We start from the raw sequence: 22,439 nt of genomic DNA, 5'->3' as shown, positions 1-22,439 counted from the left end.
CGGAAGTACAAGCGAGGACGTCGAATGTGAAACTAGGTCATTAAATATACTCTGTCATTAAATATACTCCGTAATTAATGCGAAACTAGGTCAAATGTGGCGTGTCTGACAGGGCCATGCGATCGCATGGTCCTCACGTTAAAAATCCATGCGCTCGCATGGAGTAGATTTTCGGGCCTGAAATTGGGCTGCTACAGTACGGGCCGAGTAGATTTCTTTTTCTTTTTTCTTTTTTTTTTTTTTTTTTTCTGTTTTTGTGTTTTAAATATATAGAATATTTATATAAAACTTGTATTTTTAAAAAAATAAAGAAACTTTATAAAACTTATATATTTAACAAACTCTTAAAAATATTTATGTTTTTCTTTTTCTTTTTATATTTTCGGTTTTTAAAATTTAAAACGTATATTTTTTTACAAAAGCGTATTTTTATAAAAGTAAACTAAAAAATAATAAAAATCTTTTTTTTTTCTATAGCGTTGCGCTTCCGGCGTTTAAGCAGAATTGTCCCCGGCAGCGGCGCCAAAAATACTTGATGTATGCGAGGTGTACTAGGAAATAGTATTATTTTTACAACGAAATACTATTAAATATGATACAATTTTACACAAGATATTTATTTATTTATAGAATGGATATACCTAAACCTTGCTACAACACTTATAGGCAGTGTACCTAATCGTACAGTAGTGTAGTTTTTAGTAAGTCCGGTTCGTTCCACAGGGATCTCTTAAACAAGCTTAACGCTATAATTTTAAAAACTATATTTGTAAAAATACAAAAATATATATAAGTAATATTATTATTATTATTATTATTAAAGGGGGTTTTTACCGTTTAATGACCGGTTTGTCGATTTTTAAAACTTTAGTCGCAGTTAAAACCTAATGTAAAATATAAATAAAAGACTTAATTTAAAGCGTAAAATAAATAACAATAATGAAATTGCGATAAATAAAAATGCGATAAAATAAAATTGCGATAATTAAAGAGTACGATAATTAAAAGTGCAATTAAATACAATGATAATAAATAAAAGTACGATAATTAAAAGTGCAATTAAATATGAAATAAAAGAAATTAAATATGAAATAAAGGAATTATGCTTATTTAAACTTCCGTAATCTTGATGTTTGACGTGTTGTTTTTAGTTTATTCCCATGGGTTAATTGTCCTTTATCCTGGATTATTCGATATGTCCATACGGATTTGTCCATAATAGTCCATCAGTCATAAATATAAAGTGCGAAAGTCTTCGTCAAATTATTCTTATTCCCGAAGTCAAATATTCCAACTAATTGGGGATTCGAATTGTAACAAGGTTTTAATACTTTGTTTAATGAATACACCAGGTTATTGACTGCGTGTAAACCAAAGTTTTACTACTTTGTTATTAATTACACCAATTACCCTTGAATGTAATCCACCCCTGTTTTAACAAGTCTATTAACTATTAATCCAATTCCGTGTCCAGTAAAATGAACAATTATTGGTATTTATAGATATCCCGCCCACCGTACCCAGTCAAGCGCCGTACCGGGAACAAAGGCATACGCACGCCGCATACCGCACACAAGAACACGCATACGTACAATAGTGATTGTCCGCATACATTCGCGGTGCGCCTGCGGGTTGCGGTATCATTATGTCCCCCCAGTTTGATGTTATATGGCGCGAGGCGTATGATATCAAACTATTAAGCGAAAGAAAAAACAAGAAAACGGCTAGCATTTAATATTCCGCGTGCGACTCGATGCCATTAAATGCCTGTCCCAATCGCAGAAGCCCATTCGGCAGACATGACATAAAGTGGCAGTGTGTCAGGCGCATGCCAACCACGCGCGTACATGTAATCATACCCAACTGGCATCCACGCGCATAAATAAAGTGCTGGCCGTCGATTGCGTAACACGTGTACAGCCACGATCACACCACTCCATCCAATCTGCCCTATAAATACTCCATTTCACAGCTCATTTCCACTTTCCTGCTTCAAGCTTCCTCGTTACGCTGCCAATTTGAATTTCGATCAAAAATCGAACATTCCGGCCACCATTTAAAGGTTAGTATTCATCCGATTACTCCTAGAAAATGACTAAAGCTAACGAGACGTATGTAGATAGCGTAGAGTCTGTTATAGAGCAGAAGCACATAGATTACTTAGTGAAACAGTATCCTCCCTTAGCCAAGTACAATCCGGTGCCCCCTTTGTCCAATCAGCGAGCCCACGAGCCACCGGAGAAAAAGGTGGCTATTTACGAACATGCTTTTAAGCATGGTAACTTTAGGGTTCCTCCCACTGATTTCTTCCTGGGCATGCTAGATCATTTTAAGGTCGGATTAGGTCAGTTACACCCTTACGCTATAGGAAAAATAGTCTTATTCGAGATGTGGTGCGTTGCACTCAAGAAAGTGCCCCTGGTGAAGGTGTTTTGCCATTTATACCGACTAGCCCACCACCACAAATCGTGGTTCACCTTCTTCGCTCGTCAAAACTTCACCAAGACCCCAAAATCGAATGCGGGGAATTGGAAAGAGACATTCTTTTTCGTCGACCAAACTGTGGTGAGTGCAAACTTCCCGCAAACGATGAAATGGTTCAAGAAGGTGGAGAAGGATGTAAACAAGACCCCCGCCCTGGATGAGGATGAAAGGAAACTATTAGCGGAGTGTGCAAACGCACAGCTAGTGCATTGATCATATGGGAACGTAATGCTGCGGCTAGGGAAGATATCCGCACACTGGCCATGGGAGGATGTGCGCCCAGCCATAGTCGGACCGGATGGAAAGGGTAGGAATAGTATAATCGCGTACTAAACTGTTTTTGTATGTATATTATCTAACGCATGCGCGTATCTTTGCAGACATGAGGATGAAGAAGGTGCTGACTGCGGAAGAGATTGCGGGAATCTCCTTCCGCAAGCAAGATGTGAACGTACAGCTAGAGCAGGAGAAAGCTAGCGAAAACGTGGAGCAATCGCCGGCGGCATCTGGCAACAAATGCAAAGCAGCTGAGACCTCTGCGGCTCAGCAGAAGAAGAAGAAGATGACTCCCAAACAAAGGGAGGACATGCAGAACGATAACTTTGTTCCAATCGAGCCACGATCCACAGAACTACTTCCCCCCATCACTGGTAAGCGTCCATTCCTTGCGTCTTCACCGCATAATAAAGTTCACGTTATAACTATTTACTAATATGCAGAGCATGTGGAGGAGACGCAGCCGTCCACCCCGCGGGTCAACCCAGATCTCCAAGCTACCGCCACATCAAAGGATAAGACAATACACGTGGATTCCGATTCCACACCAACTCCTCCGCAAGGTAGCTTCCGCGTTGCCAACCTCAGCCAACTCACACAGTCTTCAGCAGAAAATGCCGCAGAGCAGTCTGCGTTCCTGCAGCAAATCTTTCCGGACGAATTCCGCGAGCAACTGGCCGCTCTACCGTTTAACCAGGCACACAATGCCTTCATTCAAAACGGCCTTGTATTTTTCGGCATGTTTACGGATCAGGCCCGCCGCTCTTCCAGCATATACCAGCTAGCTTTGCGTAAAGAGGTAGAGCTAGGACTTCTGCAGGCGGGTGTAGATCAGGTCAAGAAGGATAGGGATGCTGCTGAGGAGGCGCGTAAGGCGGTTGAGTCGACCGCGAATGAAACCAAAGCCGCGCTGATTGAGGAAAGAAAAAAGAGACGTGAGCTGGTTAGTGCGGTTGAGCAGGCGAAGGGGGATGCCGAATGTTTGCGGTCGGAGCTTGAGAAAGTTACGAGGGAAAGGGATGACGCGGTAACCAACCGCGAGCTGGCAGAGGCGGATCTAGCGAAGCTGCGCACCGCACTCCCTACCATTGCGTAAAAGGTGATGGACTCAGAGCCTGTGTCCGACAAGTTCAATGCCTACGTTGATGCGGTCAGGGACCATGAAATCAACAAGGCTGTGCAGGAGGTAATCCAAGCTTGCGGTCTAACACCGCCGTTCCCCGACATTGTTCAAAAGAAGCTAAAAGAGGGAACGGCTGCAGCGTTAATGGAGGCGGAAGAAGCCATCAAGTCCATCCCTATCCCCCTAATCAACGCATTCGCTGCGGACCTGAACATGTCGATCGATGGGTTTTTAAAGGAGGATTATTAGTGTTGTATTGCGCCGTAAGTCCTATGCTTAGGCAGGTATTTGTATTTTTGCAGCTCTAAGTCCCGTGTTGGGCAGACGTTACAAACAATTACCTCTTATATAACAACTTAATTTGATGTATATATATTCCTGATATGCATGCGTAGTGTGTTTATTTGTTTATATATCGCGAATCAAAACAAAATGTGAACCGCATGCCCATGCGCATAGTTAACCAAAACTCATGCGTATGCGGGTATTACTGCGTAAAATAAACCAATACTTTAACAATTACCTTTAATAATTTAGACTCGAAAGCTACTGCGTTATCGCTTTGTCATGTACTAGAGGTGCACTATAGCTGTATGGTAAGCAACGCAACTAAAAATAAGCAAATGTTTTTATGCTTTGAGTTCCTCAAGCAAACCAATGCGAGAGTAATTACGCACAAGCAAACCAATGCTTGTAATTTTTTAAGTCGACTTTGCAGCCATCTAGTCTGCGTGGCGCTTGGCTAGGGGAAAACCAATTCCCTTTGCCTGCCGTTAACGTCTAGCCTTGTAACCAAACAGGCTTCTACCGCACGGGGGCTAGAGGACACCCCTTAAGTAGGCAGGAACTGCATACAAAAAAAAGATTTAAACAACAAAAGTATGCGGGAGTAAATATTTAATTGGCATTAATCACAATTACAACCGCGACACATCCAAACGGACGAAAAATACATAGAAAAAATAATGTGCTACAATAAACTGGAGTGATCAGGTCCACCTAGCTACATATAACATTTTTTCAATAACGTCGCATGCCAAGTGCGTTTCACAAGTTTTCCATCTAGTGTCTCGAGATGGTACGCCCCGGTATTGTTTGCCTTCGCTACCCTGTATGGACCTTCCCAATGGGGGCCCAGTTTCCCAGTATCCTCCGCATGACTTGCGTCGTTTTGACGCCAAACCAAGTCACCGCACTTGTAAGAGCGCGAACGCACACGCTGATTATAGTACTTTGCGATTTTTTGCTTGTTATTTGCTTCGTTGACGGCCGCAGAGAGTCTGCGCTCTTCCAGCAAATTAAGATTTTCCCGCAAAGCTTCAGAGTTATTTTGCTCATCAAAATTTTGTATGCGGAACGTTGGTACCCCAATTTCTGCGGGTACAACAGCTTCTGATCCATAGACCAAACTGAACGGGGTCTCACCAGTGCTTGCTTTGGGTGTTGTTCTATGCGCCCATAAAACCTTCGGTAGTTCATCCACCCAACCAACGCGACCATGACCCAACCTAGCCTTGATTCCAGCTACTATATCCCGGTTGGTGACTTCGCACTGGCCATTCGCCTGCGGATGCGCGACAGATGTAAAAGTTTGCTTAATATTAAGCTCCGCGCACCAGCTGCAGAAAGGGTCACCCGCGAACTGCGTACCGTTATCGCTAACAATTTCGTTTGGTATACCAAATCGACAGACGATGTCTTCCCATACAAAATTTCGCACCCTTTTTCCTGAGATTGCTGCCAGCGGTCTCACTTCGACCCACTTTGTGAAATAGTCGATTGCAACAATCAAGAATTTGATGTTTCCTGCGTGTGCAGAATGTGCGTAAGGTACTGATGTGAGTAACATGTTAAGAAAATAAATGATAAAATTACCTCGGCCTTTTGGGAATGGTCCGACTATGTCGATTGCCCATTTGCAGAATGGCCACGGTGAGGAGACTGGTATCATTGGATGCGCAGGTGCTCTGCTAATAGGTGCATGTATTTGGCATGATTCACATTGCTTAACTATGCGCGCAGTATCCGCGTACATGGTGGGCCAATAATATCCTAGCCGCATTATTTTTGACACAATGGACCTGTGCCCTGAATGGAGTGCGCATGCACCCTCATGCACCTCGCGTACAACTTCCTCCGCCTCTTTTGGGCCAATGCACCTTAAGTGCGGTCCCAAATAATTCTTTCGATATAGGACGTTACCCTCAAGGGCATACATCGGTGCCTTAACGCGGACTTTCTTTGCATCAGCGGAATCTGCAGGAGAAGTGCCATCCCGCAGAAAAGCCACGATGGGCGTCATCCATGTTGAGCTTGATTCCTCAACTGGTGCCACTAAAGGCATCATAACAATGGATTTCGCATTGAGTTCTTCTATTAGAACTTTCTTCCCCATATGATCAAAAGCCAAGGCAGCCAGTTTGCTTAGCGCATCCGCTTTCTTATTTTGCCCCCGCATTACGTGGGAGATTTGAAAAGCTTCAAACTGGTCAGCGAGGTTGTGAACAAGCGATAGATATTGCTGCATGGCTATGTCATGCGCTTCGAAATCTCCGCTGACTTGACTGCATACTAGCTTTGAATCCACATAAGCGTGCAAAATTTTAACATTTAACCTATGCGTAATGCGCATACCTGCTAACAGAGCCTCATACTCTGCTTCGTTGTTTGTAACAGCAAAATTAAACCGCAGTGCGTATGTATGCTCTTCGCCATCCGGGCCTGTTAAAATTACACCCGCACCTGCACCAGATGCGCTGCATGCACCATCGGTGTACAATTCCCATGGTGACAAAGTTGGTGCAGGTGGATCCTGATGTTCTGCTGATGCCTCGACCTCCGCAGGTAATTATGCTAGGTAATCAGCAAGTATTTGACCCTTAACCGCACTGCGCGAAGAAAAATTTATTTCATGTTCACCTAATTCAACTGCCCACTTAGCCATTCGGCCAGAAATCTCAGGCTTGTACAACACCTGAAAGAAAAATGATTGCATTAGTCAATGCGATAACCCCGATCATTGCCGCAAAGTAGGCGTTTACCAACCTGTTTGATTGGTTGATCAGTTAGAACCACGATTGGATGTGCTTGAAAATATGCCGCGCCGTATGGACCAGCGCATATACAAGCTTTTCTATTGGTGAGTAGTTTACTTCACTTGATGTCAGCGTCTTGCTTACGAAGTAGACCGGCATTTGTGTCTGAGAAAAACCTCAGTCGTTAAATTTCTGCGATATAAATAAAGCATGTAAATTAATGGATTACCTTTCCGCGATCCGTGATGAGGACTGAGCTGACAGCTTCCTTCGATGCCGCAAGGTACAGCGTTAGCGTTTCTCCTGATACTGGCGCAGTAAGTGTTGGTAATTCTGCAAGCACCTTTTTCATCTCCTGAAAGGCTGATTTCGCTTCCTGAGTCCATACGAAGTCTTTTTTCTTCAAACAATTTTTCAAAGTATTGAAGAATGGCAACTGTCGTTCTGCGGCTTTCGACAGAAACCGTGTGATAGCTGCAAGCTTCCCCGTTAGACTCTGTACATCTTTCTTTGTCTTCGGAGATGAAAAATTATCAATGGCTTCAATCTTTTTGGGATTGGCCTTGATACCCCGCGCTGTCACCACATGACCTAAAAACTTGCCTTCCTCTTCCCCAAAACTACATTTTAGCGGGTTAAGCTTCATGTTGATCCTGCGCAGAGATGCAAACGTTTCCAGGATGTCCGCGAGCATGTCTTCCTCGGTGTTACTTTTAATTACCAAGTCGTCGACGTACGCTTCAAGATTTCTACCGATTTGGTGCTTGAATGCTGCGTCAATTACACGCTGATAGGTCGCGCCAGCATTCTTTAAACCGAAAGGCATATTCGTGTAACAATAAATACCCTGCGGCGTATGAAAAGCAGTCTTGTCCTCATCTTCCGCAGCCATTAAGATTTGGTGATAACCCTTGTACGCGTCCAGAAAACACTTGTACCTAAATCCCGATAGTGATTCTACCTTCCAGTCTATCTTCGGGAGAGGGTAATTGTCCTTGGGACATGCCTTATTGATATCTTTGAAATCAACGCACATCCTCCAGTTACCGTCAGCCTTTTTTACCAATACAGGATTTGCAACCCATGTCTGATAACGCACTTCCCGCAGAATGCCTGCTTTGACAAGGTTGTCCACCTCTGCGCACAACCAATCACTGCGGTCTAGGGCCATATGCAGCTTCTTTTGCCTAACGGGTGTCAATGATGGATTAACATTTAACTTATGTTCCGCAATATCCCGCGGAACCCCTGTCATGTCTGACTCGCGCCATGCAAAAATATCTGCGTTAGCTGACAGTATTCCATGCAACTTGCCCTTCGTTTCGGCTGACAAGCCTGCGCCGATTTTAATTCGCTTATCCGGATGCAAGCGATTTGCTATTACTGCACAGTTTGCAAGTTGCTCTCCTACGCTAGGAGCACTTACAGACGTGACAGAGCCACACAGCTCGGTTGCTTGATGTGACGCAACTGTGGCAACGCCTCCTACTGTGGGAAACTTAATCAAACCATGCACTACCGATGGGATAATGTTAAAACGCCGTATGAAGTTTCTCCCTAGCAGTGCGTTATATCGTGTAGTTGAACGAACCACATAAAAATCGACCAATTCACGCCTGATCATCCGCGGGTTTCTGTCATCCGCAAGCTCTATCATTAATTCTATTCGGCCTAGCGGCCACGAGTTTTCTCCAGAAAACCCTGATAGCGTAATATCAGGCTGACGTAACTGCGCTTTGACTTCTGCCGGAAGGAAACGATAACAATGCTCATACATAATATCGACACCGCTGCCAGTGTCAACATGCATGCGCTTAACCTGGATTCCGCAATCGGGGATGCGACACTTGATGATAATGGGCTCATTAATAGAATCAATTGACATTACAGGAGGGAAAGTGATCGGGAGAAGCTCCCAATTCTGGTGATCGTTGTACTTTCTCCGCTGGCTGATTTCTCTGCGTCAACCATGTTAATGGTTAAGTCGGCATTTTTCGCTTTGTCAACTTTCTGCCACGCGAAAGTCTTAGACTTCGGAGCATCTTCTGCGGCCTTTCCCTTATCCTTTTTAGGTGGTTTTAGATGATCCAATTTGCCTGCACGAAGCGCTTCCAGAACCCGTTCCATCAAATTTTTACACCGATTGGTGTCGTGACCATAATTGTCATGAAATTCACAATACTTTGTTTTGTCCCGCTTGCCAAATTCTGTAAGCGGAGTTGGAACCGCGAAGGTCGCGCATACTGGCTCCGTTGCCAAAATTTCCTTGGGCGTTTTGGACAAACTTTTGAGTAGCGCATAGTTCTGATTATTGATGCCGCGCTGATTATTGTTTCGATAATTGCCACTTGATTTCCCTTTATCATTCCTGATGGGACCACCGCTAGGATACCTTCCACGAGAGTTGTTGCCGCGACTTTGATCGCGCGAACGATCATCATCGTCCTTTCTCTCGTTGCGTGAGCTAGCTGTTGGAATGTCATTATCTTCGCCACTCCGCATATAGTTGTGGCATTCATTAAGCGCCTCAGCATAAGTTGTTGGGACTGTATGGCGTAGACGCCTTACCAGTGTTGGATGACGTTCTGAGTTTATACCATGTATGAGTCCGGAAATCTGTTGCTCTGGTTTGAGATCTGGTATACGCAGGCACTCATTAGTATACCTTGTGAGAAATTCGCCCAAAGATTCCTTGGGCTTCTGCACGATGTCATGGCATTCAATGTGAGTGCGCTTGCATGGTCTCTGATTCTGATATTGCAGTAAAAACTTCGTCCGCAGATCCATAAACCCGGCAATACTACCCGCCGGCAACTTATTAAACCACTCACGAGCAATACCCTGTAGTGTCATAGGAAATATCTGACACGCAACCGGATCCACCCAGCCTTGAGTGCGCATTGCGCCTTCGAAGCGCTGTAAAAAATCATCTGGATCGGTCAGGCCATTGTAAGTACCCAACGTGCTAGGTATCTTTGGTGCTGATGGAAACGGGTATGCGGATATATGCGGAGGAAACTTGTCAAAGGTAGTCGGTAGCTCGAAGGGTGGTTTAACAGGATCCCCTTTCAAATTTGCAAAGAAACGCTTCATCATGTCCTGAACAAAGTCAGGTTGTGAAAATAAGTGAACCATATCGGGAGGTGCGGCCTGCATGAATTGACTTGCAAGATTTGCCTGCCCTTGAACATTTTGCCAAGGTTGACCCTACGTCTGCGGATATAACCAAGGTTGCTGCGTTGGAAAAGAGGGATAACTTGAAGACGCAGAGTACACAGGTGGCTGTAAAGGAAGCGAAACCTGTGGCGCAGATATCTGCGAAACTTGAGGATACACACTTAAAAGCCCAACTGTATGCGCTGTGCTTTGCTGCTGCGCTGTTATCGGCGCCCAATGAGAGTTCGCATCTGGGATGACCCCAAATCCCCAACTATTAAGTAACGCCTGCGCATCCGCAGGAGTTAAAAATTGTGAAACTGGGCGCGGTGGTTGCCAAGGTTGCAACGGTGTAAATGACGAATTCTGCTGAATGCTCTGCGTATGCAGAGGTATTGAAACAGTGGTACTGTAAATAGGTACCTGGCCGCAGCAAACCACATGCGGCCCCGTTGTTCCACCGCCAGTGCCTGCAAAGATGACCCTTGGATCCACTGACGAAAAGTCCAGCCGCGTGGTTGTGACTGGTGAGTTTGCTCTTGGCGATGTGACCCCGTCTGAATATATCTGCTTGTACCTCTGAAAGGGTTCGCCGGATATAGGTGGAGGGTATATCGTGTATCCCGCCTGAGTAGCGGCCCCCGTAGTCATAACCGGTGTATGTTGACTACCAGACGGTGCGTTCTGAACATCTGTTTGGGTATGTTCCGATGATTCCTCGGAAGTCATGATACTGTTAAAGAAAAAATTTAAAAATTTTGTAAATAACGAGTCATACAATTCAAAACCTTAAAAGAAAAAGCAATTAAACAGTCTTGAATTAATTCGACTCTCAACGAGAGCACCACTTGATCATGCATATTTTAACCGAGGGGTTTAATATGCCTGCTAAATACGTAAAGAGGGGTTTAAGGATCTTAGAACGTGGCTCTCCGGTACGGCTACCGTGAATAACCCTGGCCGACATGATGATGTCGGCGGGGTGGCCAAGTGATTAAGTCCACCTTCGATAGCGGTCGCTGATCGGAAGGCCCCAAATAAGGTCGTAGGTACTAGCTTACAAAAGACTAACCTGTTAACCTTGAAAAGATGCTGAATGATGCTGTTTTACGTAATGTGTATCGTATGCGATGGTTACGTAATGTGCTGTGTCCGGTAAACGATGATCAGGGCTTGTATTTATAGGCAAACCCTAATTCTAGAACCGTCCCAGATCATGATAATCTCATCCATAACTGACTCCCCCGAATCACGGATATAATTATGGAAAAGATATTTACTTGACAGCTAAGCAACCGCCGTATCGGGAACAAAGGCATACGCACGCCGCATACCGCAGACAAGAACATGCACACGCACAATAGTGATTGTCCGCATACATTCGCGGTGCGCCTGCGGGTTGCGGTATCATTAGTATCTTCAGTTATTTGTACAAAAATATGTGATATATTGTGATGACCCGGAAATTTCTGACCAAATTTAAACTTAATCTTTGTATGATTAACATTTTCGACACGATAAGCAAAGTCTGTAAAACTGAATCTCAAAATTTTTGAACTACTTTTATATATTTAAATACCCTTCGGTTATTTTCGACGATTCGAGAACAATTATATGTAAATAGATACATATATACTATAACATGAAAAGGTAACAATGTATTAATTGTTTGATACCGTACATTAAACTTATTGGTTTAAATATCTATTTGAATGTATATGATAAGTTGAAATATTTATTATTAAAATTTATTTATAAATAACTTCCAATGTGTATTTAAAAACTGATTTATGTATATTAAAAAGATATATACATATATATAATAAACGATAGTAACATTCGTTTATTGATTCAATTGATATTTAGATAAGTTAACTAAAGCGTTTAAGATGAACCAGTTAAACACTAATTTGTTACAGTGTTTTCAAATTGCCACATTACTCAAAATGCTACAGTGTTTTCGAAAATCACTATTTGCTACAGTGAATTGCTACAGTAAAACGCTATTATAAAAATATATTTTAACAAATAGCGAGACGATGATTTATAGAAGTAAATGACCAAAACACTCGAAAGTTTAAGATACACTTTGAGTGATATAATTAAGGGATAATTTAAGGCTATTGATAAGGCTAAAAGGGAACATATATTTCATAGCATTATCCCCCAAGAAAGACAGGATTTTAGTTGTAATTGTTCCATATTCAAGTAATATTCGTTTATATTTAATAAGTGCGAAGACAAAAGGCGAAAACGAAGAATTGAAAACGGAAAGGTCCAAAATGCTCAAATGTACAAGATACAATTAAAAAGGTTCAAATTATTGATGAAGAACGTCTAAAAAATGACAAGCGTACAAGTTGCGGAACGCAAAGTACACGATATAAAATAGTACGCAAGGACGTCTGAAAATCCGGAACCGGGACCCGAGTCAAGAAGAAATGCCCGACGCAACGGACCAAAAATATCTAGTCTACTATGCACAAGAATAAAATATAATATATAAATAATTATATTAATTATTTATATATTTATATTTATTTTATATTATGTCGACAAGCTAGGAGCCAAAACAATGTGAGCTGTCCCTGGTCCTCATGCGAGTCGCATGGCCAGAAGGCCATTTCCATGCGAGTCGCATGACTCCAGATTTCAGGCCACATCTATAAATTTCAGTGTTTTCGCTCGATTTAAATCACACACATACACAAATATATATATACTCCGTAATATTATTTATTATTTATTATTATTATTATTATTATTATTATTATTATTATTATTATTATTATTATTAATAAGATTATTATTAATCTTATTATTTTTTATTAGTGTTATTATTTTTGCGATACAAAAATAATAATGTACAAAAAATATTACGACGGAGTGCTGTCCAAGTAATTTTCAAAATGAGTTTTCGAGCAAGCTAGAGCTAAGGAAATTATGGGTTATTGCCAAGGAGGTTATGGGTAATGTTCGGGGGTATTTTTTTGTGAATCAAACCTCGTGTTTATCATCTCCGATGCGTCTACGTGCTTTCCTACAATATTGTATATCAATATTTAACTGTGAGTTTCATATGATCCCTTTTACTCAATATATTTTTGGGCTGAGAATACATGCAACTGTTTATAAATACTGAAAATACTAGATTTATATGCGTGAGTTTCATTTGCTTCCTTTTTAATTGCTTTTGCAATCTATATTTTTGGGCTGAGAATACATGCACTTTATTTTAAACACAATGGATACAAGTACATACTAAATTCTACACTGAGTTTGAACCGAAAATCCCTTAGCTTTGGTAACTAGTAACTGCCAGTTATAAGAACTGGTGGGCGCGAGTAGTAGTATATGGATCCATAGGGCTTGATATCCCCGTCCGAGCTAGAGCGCTAGCCTTTTAACGGACGTATGCTATTTGAGAAGCGTACACGTTGGTTTGCGTGTATTATTAAGATGATTATACAAAGGGTACAAATAATATAAGCATTAAAGTTTAGTTACCAGTGTCATAACCCGTCCTTAACCCTAAGAACGAGTTAGATAACGTATGATTTCATTGCGAGGTATTGACCTCTATATGAGACATTTTTAAAAGAAAACTGCATATATTTTACATTACAAACCACAAATCTTATTTTTGATACAAGCTTTAGACGATAGAAAGATGATTATCGTTTAGCGATAATCTTCGACTTACAAACTTTACAAATAATGATAACAACACGATTTCTAGTATATTTTACAACACAAATCCTCGGGTATGCAGTTTTATTTTTGACACAAATATGCGTACGCAAGATCCTGCTCAAATTCAACATAATGCAGCGGAAACTTCTAATTATCACCTGAGAATAAACATGTTTAAAACGTCAACATAAAGTTGGTGAGATATAGGTTTAGTGCCGGCAGCAATATATATATAGACCACAAGATTTCATATATAAACAGTTTAATAAAAATATTCTAAGTGGTTGAGCACTTGGTAACCATACTTAACATTTAATCACGTCGCATATTCCCTTTATTATGAAATCTTACTACACCGTACCAAGTGTAGTCACGAAACGAAGTACTGTGCAACCGTTGAATACTGGTCGTCCAGTCCGGTTGGGGTTGTCAGGCCCGATAGATCTATCAACAGGATTCGCGTTTACAATACCGCTGTAAATATTAGTTACCAAGCTACAGGGAAGTATGCCAGTGGTACAACTCAACGTAGAATATATTTTCAGTTACTTGTGTCCATAACGTAAAACATAAAATACATGTATTCTCATCCCGAAATATTTAGAGTTTAAAAGTGGGACTATATACTCACTTTCGTCTTGAAGATATGTAATTTCGACTTGGTCTCCGATTGATATCACGAACCTATCCATATATAGTTTATCAATATATTTCTATTTTAAACAATCGTCACATATATATACTTTTTATACTTTTAATAGTTTTAATAATTTCTTAGTCTGTAGTTAGCAGTCCGATGTTAGTAATTCAATTTTAATGGTTCATTTTTATGTGTTTAATAAACCCCCAATGAAATAAATAAAAACCCCCATCGTATATGTATTGGTCGAGATTAATCTTGACCCATGGTACCGGTGTTGTCAAATGACGTGTTGCGTACATAAAGTACCGGTGTTGTCAAATGACGTGTTGCGTACAATCATGGGATCTTATGATTAATCTTCTCGTATTGTTTACGGGTGATCCTGAACCATATAAAATTAAATTATGAGTACATATATATAAAATATCATGTTATTTTAAAAAGATGTGATTTATTTAATTTTCTCCAATTATTTTCGTAGCCAAACTAGTCTTAGATATCCGATCTCGTTTTGGTCATAGTTTCTTCGTTACAACTCCGTTTTCGTTGATTCAACTTGCCACTTCCTTGGATCGAGTCCCTCTTTAAGACTATGAACTGTAAATACCTTAGTTTGTATTCGAAATCACAGGTCATAGGTCAAACTTTAGTGAAACTTATGGAGTTGATCATTTTCCATCATGTAAACAACCTTAAATGATTATTTTTCTAAAAATACTTATACTTTGAGTTAAATCATGAAATTTTTATGTGTTATCATATTCATAGTAAAAATCATTTTTCCAGAAAATAAACCTCCAATTCAAAGTTTAAGATGGTTTTTAATTATCCAACCCAAAACAGCCCCCGGTTGCACTCCGACGTCATAAAAACAGTTTTTAAGGTGTTCTTTGAAAAACCAAGTTATACCTTGTTAAATTAGCATATTTTTAAGTTATATTACAGGTCTTGAAGTATTTTAAAAGTTAAGTTAGAAGGATCTATTTAGTTTGCGAACAAGTTTGAAATCATTCAAACTATGTTCTAGTTTATAAACTCTTATATATATAGCTATAAATATATGAATTGAAAAAGAGTTGAAGTAGAGTTTTTACCTCAAGTTTAAAATGTAAAGTTGCTGGAAAGAAGTAGTAAAATAAAAGTTGAGAGAGTTCTTGCAAGTGTGTGTGAAAATTGGAAGTAAAATTTGGAAAATGAATGTGTAAAAATGAGTTAGAAATGGTGCTTATTTATAGTCTTGAAAATTTGGTTTTTAGTGAAAATATCTAAGATAAGTTAAAATTTATTATGTCATGAATGACATATTATTCCAATAATTGAAGATTTCTATTGGTATATACCAATAGTAAATACTTCTAGAAGCTGTGTATAGTACCCTAGATATACGTATAGGATTATTGAGGAAACGGAACGAGAATTCAAATATAACTATCTTTTGTAAATATACTTATATTGTTTTATGTATAAAAGCCCTTTAAAAATGATTAAATACATTACTTATACGATATATGTATAAACATTATAAATCATCAGTATTTATGTCAAATAACGTTACGTATAGTTATTGTTTTGAAAACTTAAGTTAGTAGTTTCAAAATATACTTATGACTTTTTGTTATTAATACAAAATGAGATATTAAAACATCCTTAGATCATGTTAAATATGTATGTATAATTATCATATATTGTATAGTTCGTGATATCATCGGTCAAACTAGACGGTCAAACGTTGTGTAAAACTCTTTTCAAAAACATAAATCTTAACAATTTGGATTGCTTATCATGTTGGTAAGGTTTAATTTATATAAATATTAATCTTATAAGTATAGAACGATCGAAAAAGTGCGGGTCATTACAGTACCTACCCGTTAAATAAATTTCGTCCCGAAATTTTAAAATTGTACCTATTTTGCGTCATCGGAAAACAAGTGTGGATATTTTTGTTTCATTTGATCCTCTCGTTCCCAAGTAAACTCGGGACCCCTTTGAGCATTCCAACGAACCTTAACGATCGGTATATTGCTCTGCTTGAGCCGTTTAACTTCACGATCCATGATTTCGATTGGTTCTTCGATGAATTGTAGTTTCTCGTCGACATGGATTTCTTCAAGAGGAATGGTGAGGTCTTCCTTTGCAAGACACTTCTTAAGGTTTGAGACGTGAAAGGTATTATGTACTCCGGCGAGTTGTTGCGGTAACTCGAGTCGATAAGCTACCGGTCCAATGCGTTCGATGATCTTGAACGGGCCTACATACCTTGGGTTTAGTTTACCCCTTTTTCCAAAACGTATTACACCTTTCCAAGGTGACACATTTAACATAACCATGTCACCGATCTGAAACTCTAATGGTTTCCTTCGAACATCGGCGTAGCTCTTTTGGCGACTACGGGCTGTTTTCAATCTCTCCTTGATTTGTACTATCTTCTCAGTCGTTTCGTGTATGATCTCGGGACCAGTTAATTGTCGATCTCCTACTTCATTCCAACAAATAGGAGATCTACACTTCCTTCCGTACAATGCTTCGAATGGCGCAGCTTTAATGCTCGCATGATAACTATTATTATACGAGAATTCTGCTAATGGTAGATATTTATCCCATCCGTTTCCAAAATCGATCACACATGCCCTGAGCATGTCTTCAAGAGTCTGAATCGTTCTTTCACTTTGCCCGTCGGTTTGCGGATGATACGCGGTACTCATATCCAAACGAGTTCCTAGGGCCTCCTGTAGTGATTGCCAGAACTTTGATGTAAATCTACTATCACGATCGGATATAATGGAAATAGGTATTCCATGCCTTGAAACAACTTCCTTTATATACAATCGTAATAGTTTCTCCATTCTATCCGTTTCCTTTATAGGCAAGAAATGTGCAGACTTGGTGAGACGATCAACAATCACCCAAATGGTGTCGTATCCCCAGGCAGTCTTTGGTAACTTCGTGATGAAATCCATGGTAATACCGTCCCATTTCCATTCTGGAATTTCTGGTTGTTGAATTAACCCTGACGGCTTCTGGTGTTCTGCTTTGACTTTGGAACAAGTTAAACATTCCCCAACATATGTTGCAACGTCTGTCTTCAAATTAGGCCACCAATAATGCGTCTTAAGATCTTGGTACATCTTTCCAACTCCAGGATGTATCGAATATCTTGTCTTATGTGCCTCGTTCAATATCAACTTCCTTAATCCACCCAACTTCGGTACCCAAATACGATTTGCAAAATATCGAATTCCATCTTCCCGCATAACGAGTTGCTTCTCATACTTCTTCATTATTTCATTTCCTATATTTTCTTTAGTAAGTGCTTCTCGTTGAACTTCTTTGATTTGTGAGTTGAGATTCATGCGAATTTTTATGTTCATCGCTCGTACTCGAATTGGTTCTTGTTCCTTTCTGCTTAAAGCATCGGCCACCACGTTCGCCTTCCCGGGATGATAACGAATTTCACAATCATAGTCGTTTATTAACTCGACCCACCTACGTTGTCTCATGTTCAGCTGTTTCTGATCAAAAATATGTTGAAGGCTTTTATGATCAGTAAACACAGTGCATTTAACCCCATACAAGTAGTGTCTCCATATCTTCAATGCAAACACGACTGCTCCCAGTTCTAGATCATGCGTCGTATAATTCCGCTCGTGAATCTTCAATTGTCAGGATGCGTATGCAATAACTTTCTTTCGTTGCATAAGAACGCAACCAAAACCTTGTCGCGAAGCGTCACAATATATTTCAAAATCATCGTTCCCTTCTGGTAACGATAAAATAGGCGCCGTAGTTAACTTCTTCTTTAGTAATTGAAATGCACTCTCCTGCTCAGAAGTCCATTCATATTTCTTCCCTTTTTGCGTTAACGCTGTCAACGGCTTAGCTATTCGGGAAAAATCTTGAATAAACCTTCTATAATAACCGGCTAAACCCAAAAATTGACGTATCTGCGTTGGTGTCTTAGGAGTCTCCCATTTTTCAATGGCTTCAGTTTTTGCTGGATCAACCTGAATTCCTTTGCTACTAACAACGTGGCTAAGAAATTGAACTTCTTTCAACCAAAAAGCACACTTAGAAAATTTAGCATATAGTTGTTCTTTTCTCAACAACTCTAATATCAACCTTAAATGCTCTTCATGCTCTTGCTCACTCTTGGAATAGATAAGAATATCATCAATGAAAACGATAACAAACTTATCTAAATACGGACTACAAACTCGATTCATGAGGTCCATGAATACAGCTGGCGCATTCGTCAATCCAAACGGCATAACCAAAAATTCGTAATGACCATAACGTGTCCGAAAAGCAGTTTTCGGTATATCTTCTTCTTTGACACGTAATTGATGATAGCCCGACCTTAAGTCAATTTTTGAGTACACACATGATCCTTGGAGTTGATCAAATAAGTCGTCAATTCTCGGTAGTGGATACCGATTCTTGATAGTTAACTTATTTAATTCACGATAATCTATACACATCCTAAAAGATCCATCTTTCTTTTTAACAAATAGAATCGGAGCTCCCCACGGTGAAGTACTTGGTCGTATGAATCCATGATCCAGTAATTCTTTTAACTGACTCTGAAGTTCTTTTAACTCGGACGGTGCAAGTCTATATGGAGCACGAGCCACTGGTGCAGCTCCTGGTACTAAATCTATTTGAAATTCTACAGATCTAAATGGAGGTAATCCCGGCAACTTTTCCAGAAAGACTTCAGGAAAATCTCTTGCCACAGGCACGTCATTGATGCTCTTCACTTTTTCCTTTGTTTCGACTTTATTAACATGTGCTAAGATAGCATAGCACCCTTTCTTCAAGCACTTTTGAGCTTTCAAATAACTAATGAGTTTTAGCTTTGAGTTACCCTTCTCTCCATAAATCATTACTGGCGTTTTATCCTTACGAGGAATGCGAATTGCCTTCTTGGCGCACACAACTTCAGCTCCTATTTTGGACATCCAGTCCATGCCGACTATTACATCAAAACTTCCTAATTCTACGGGTATCAAGTCAATTTTAAACGTTTCTCCGGCTAAATTTATTTTACAATCACAGCAAATTTTATCGGCTTTAATTAGTTTACCATTAGCTAACTCAATCATGTACTTAGCATCGAGAGGTAATGATGAACAATTCAATTTAGCGTGAAAGTCTCTACATACGTAACTTCTATCAGCACCAGTATCAAATATAATAGATGCGGATAAGTTATTAATGGTAAACGTACCCGTAACAAGCTCCGGGTCTTCACATGCCTCTTTAGCATTAATAACAAATGCTCTTCCATGTGCAGGTCCGATATTCTTCTTTGGATTCGGGCACTGGCTCTTATAGTGGCCTTGTTTTCCACACCCAAAACAAGTAATGGTAGCCAAAGCAGTTCTATTTGCGTTGGTGGCAGGAGTCTTGGCACCATTTGTATTTGTAACGAGAGCCCTACAATCTTCAGCAAGATGACCCTGTCGATTACATTTGTTGCATACCACACTACAGTAACCAAAGTGATGTTTGTGACATCGGTTGCATAAAGGACTTTGTCCTTTGTAACCAAAACCTGAACCACTACCCGCACCTTTCGGGGTTTCTTGTTTCTTAAAAGTTTGTTGTTGATTACCTCGATCATAGCTTCCATTCCACTTTCTCTTGTTACCTGATACCTTCACATCAGTATTGAATGCTTTCTTATCCAAAATGACCTGATCCATTAGCTCGTTTGCCATGGTTATAGCTTCATGAATTGTCTTAGGTTTCGATGCTGTAACATTTGCCTTGACCTTTTTGGGCAAACCATCTTTGTACATTTCAATCTTCCGTTCTTCGGTTGGAACCAATTCAGGACATAGCAAAACTAATTCCATGAATCGCTGATTGTAGTTGGTGATTTCAGTACCAATAACCTTCAGACTTCGTAACTCATCTTCCAACTTCCTAACCTCGTTCCTTGGACAATATTCATTGATTAACATTGTTTTGAATTCTTCCCACGGAGTATCATAAGCTACATCTCCTCCTACAGCCTTCACATAATTTTTCCACCACGTGAGTGCACTATCTTGTAAAGTGCACGATGCGTATTTGGTCATGTCCTTTTCAACACAACCACTGATTTTGAACACAGTTTCCATCTTTTCTATCCATCGGGTTAAACCGATCGGTCCTTCTGTTCCACTGAATGATGAGGGCTTGCAAGCTTGAAAAGTTTTGTAAGTGCACCCCACACGAGGATTTGGGTTAACTGCAGCACCTCTTGCAGCCTCAACCCATAACATTCTGTCGTTCACTCGCTGATTGATGAGTTCCTGGATTTCTTGTTCCGTCATTCGGTTCAATCGCGCCATATTCTTCTATAAGAATGAAAAGAAAATAATTATTCACATGGAATATTATAGATGTAGTGTATATTTACAGTACATTATAGCTTATTAATAATATGAACCAGGTATTATTATAAAAGCCTTTTCTTCTTATTAGCGTTTTATAATTATATCTAGGGTAGTACCTACCCGTTAATGTTCATACTTAATAGCTTAGTACCGAACCAATTACTACAATCTAAATAATACTTAACCATGGAAAATTATTGCATTTCACACTTCACTATTTTACATATACTTATCTTACATCGAACATTAAGCAAACCACACTAATAATATTATACAAAACATTATATGATCCCATGGTTTAATACGGCAGCGCATCGTTTGGTCTATTTTCTAGGACGTTTAGTTCCAATGAATGGCCTAACGCTTATCCTAGCTGTCTGCCTATATTTTGGCGGTGGGGCTGAAGAACTAGATGCCGGGACAGCACGAATAGGAATAGCGGGAATAAGGGTGGTAGTGTTTAGTGGAGTTGGTGCCACATCATTCTCCCTAAACTCGGGATTTGAATTTTCTAATTCATTAGCTTTTCGTTTCTTTCCTTGTTCGAACTTGTCTTTCGTAATTTCCTCGGGTTCACTTTCCTCCTCGGGTTCACTTTCCAGATTTTCTATAGTTGGTTCATCCGGAATTTGTGAGTCTTCCCCAAAGATATTATTTTCGTCATCGGATAGGTTAATGACTGGAACACCATCTGAAGATTCTGATTCGGAGTCGCTGAATGTGATAATAAGTTTTGAGCCCGACATCTATCACACCACAACTAACTCATTAGTACTACATAATATTTACATATAAATTTTAACCAACAGTGATAAGCAATGGTTTTTGAAATCAGACCCGGTCAAAGTCCAGACTTACTAATGTATCCTAACGACTTATCAGTTAGACACACTAATGCAAACCTGGTTCGCTAAGACCACCGCTCTGATACCACATGTCATAACCCGTCCTTAACCCTAAGAACGAGTTAGATAACGTATGATTTCATTGCGAGGTATTGACCTCTATATGAGACATTTTTAAAAGAAAACTGCATATATTTTACATTACAAACCACAAATCTTATTTTTGATACAAGCTTTAGACGATAGAAAGATGATTATCGTTTAGCGATAATCTTCGACTTACAAACTTTACAAATAATGATAACAACACGATTTCTAGTATATTTTACAACACAAATCCTCGGGTATGCAGTTTTATTTTTGACACAAATATGCGTACGCAAGATCCTGCTCAAATTCAACATAATGCAGCGGAAACTTCTAATTATCACCTGAGAATAAACATGTTTAAAACGTCAACATAAAGTTGGTGAGATATAGGTTTAGTGCCGGCAGCAATATATATATAGACCACAAGATTTCATATATAAACAGTTTAATAAAAATATTCTAAGTGGTTGAGCACTTGGTAACCATACTTAACATTTAATCACGTCGCATATTCCCTTTATTATGAAATCTTACTACACCGTACCAAGTGTAGTCACGAAACGAAGTACTGTGCAACCGTTGAATACTGGTCGTCCAGTCCGGTTGGGGTTGTCAGGCCCGATAGATCTATCAACAGGATTCGCGTTTACAATACCGCTGTAAATATTAGTTACCAAGCTACAGGGAAGTATGCCAGTGGTACAACTCAACGTA

The sequence above is a fragment of the Rutidosis leptorrhynchoides genome, chromosome 6 (genome assembly GCF_046630445.1).
Source record: "Rutidosis leptorrhynchoides isolate AG116_Rl617_1_P2 chromosome 6, CSIRO_AGI_Rlap_v1, whole genome shotgun sequence".
NCBI lineage: Eukaryota > Viridiplantae > Streptophyta > Magnoliopsida > Asterales > Asteraceae > Rutidosis > Rutidosis leptorrhynchoides.
The sequence above is the reverse complement of the archived record's forward strand: the minus strand, read 5'-3'. Positions refer to the sequence as shown.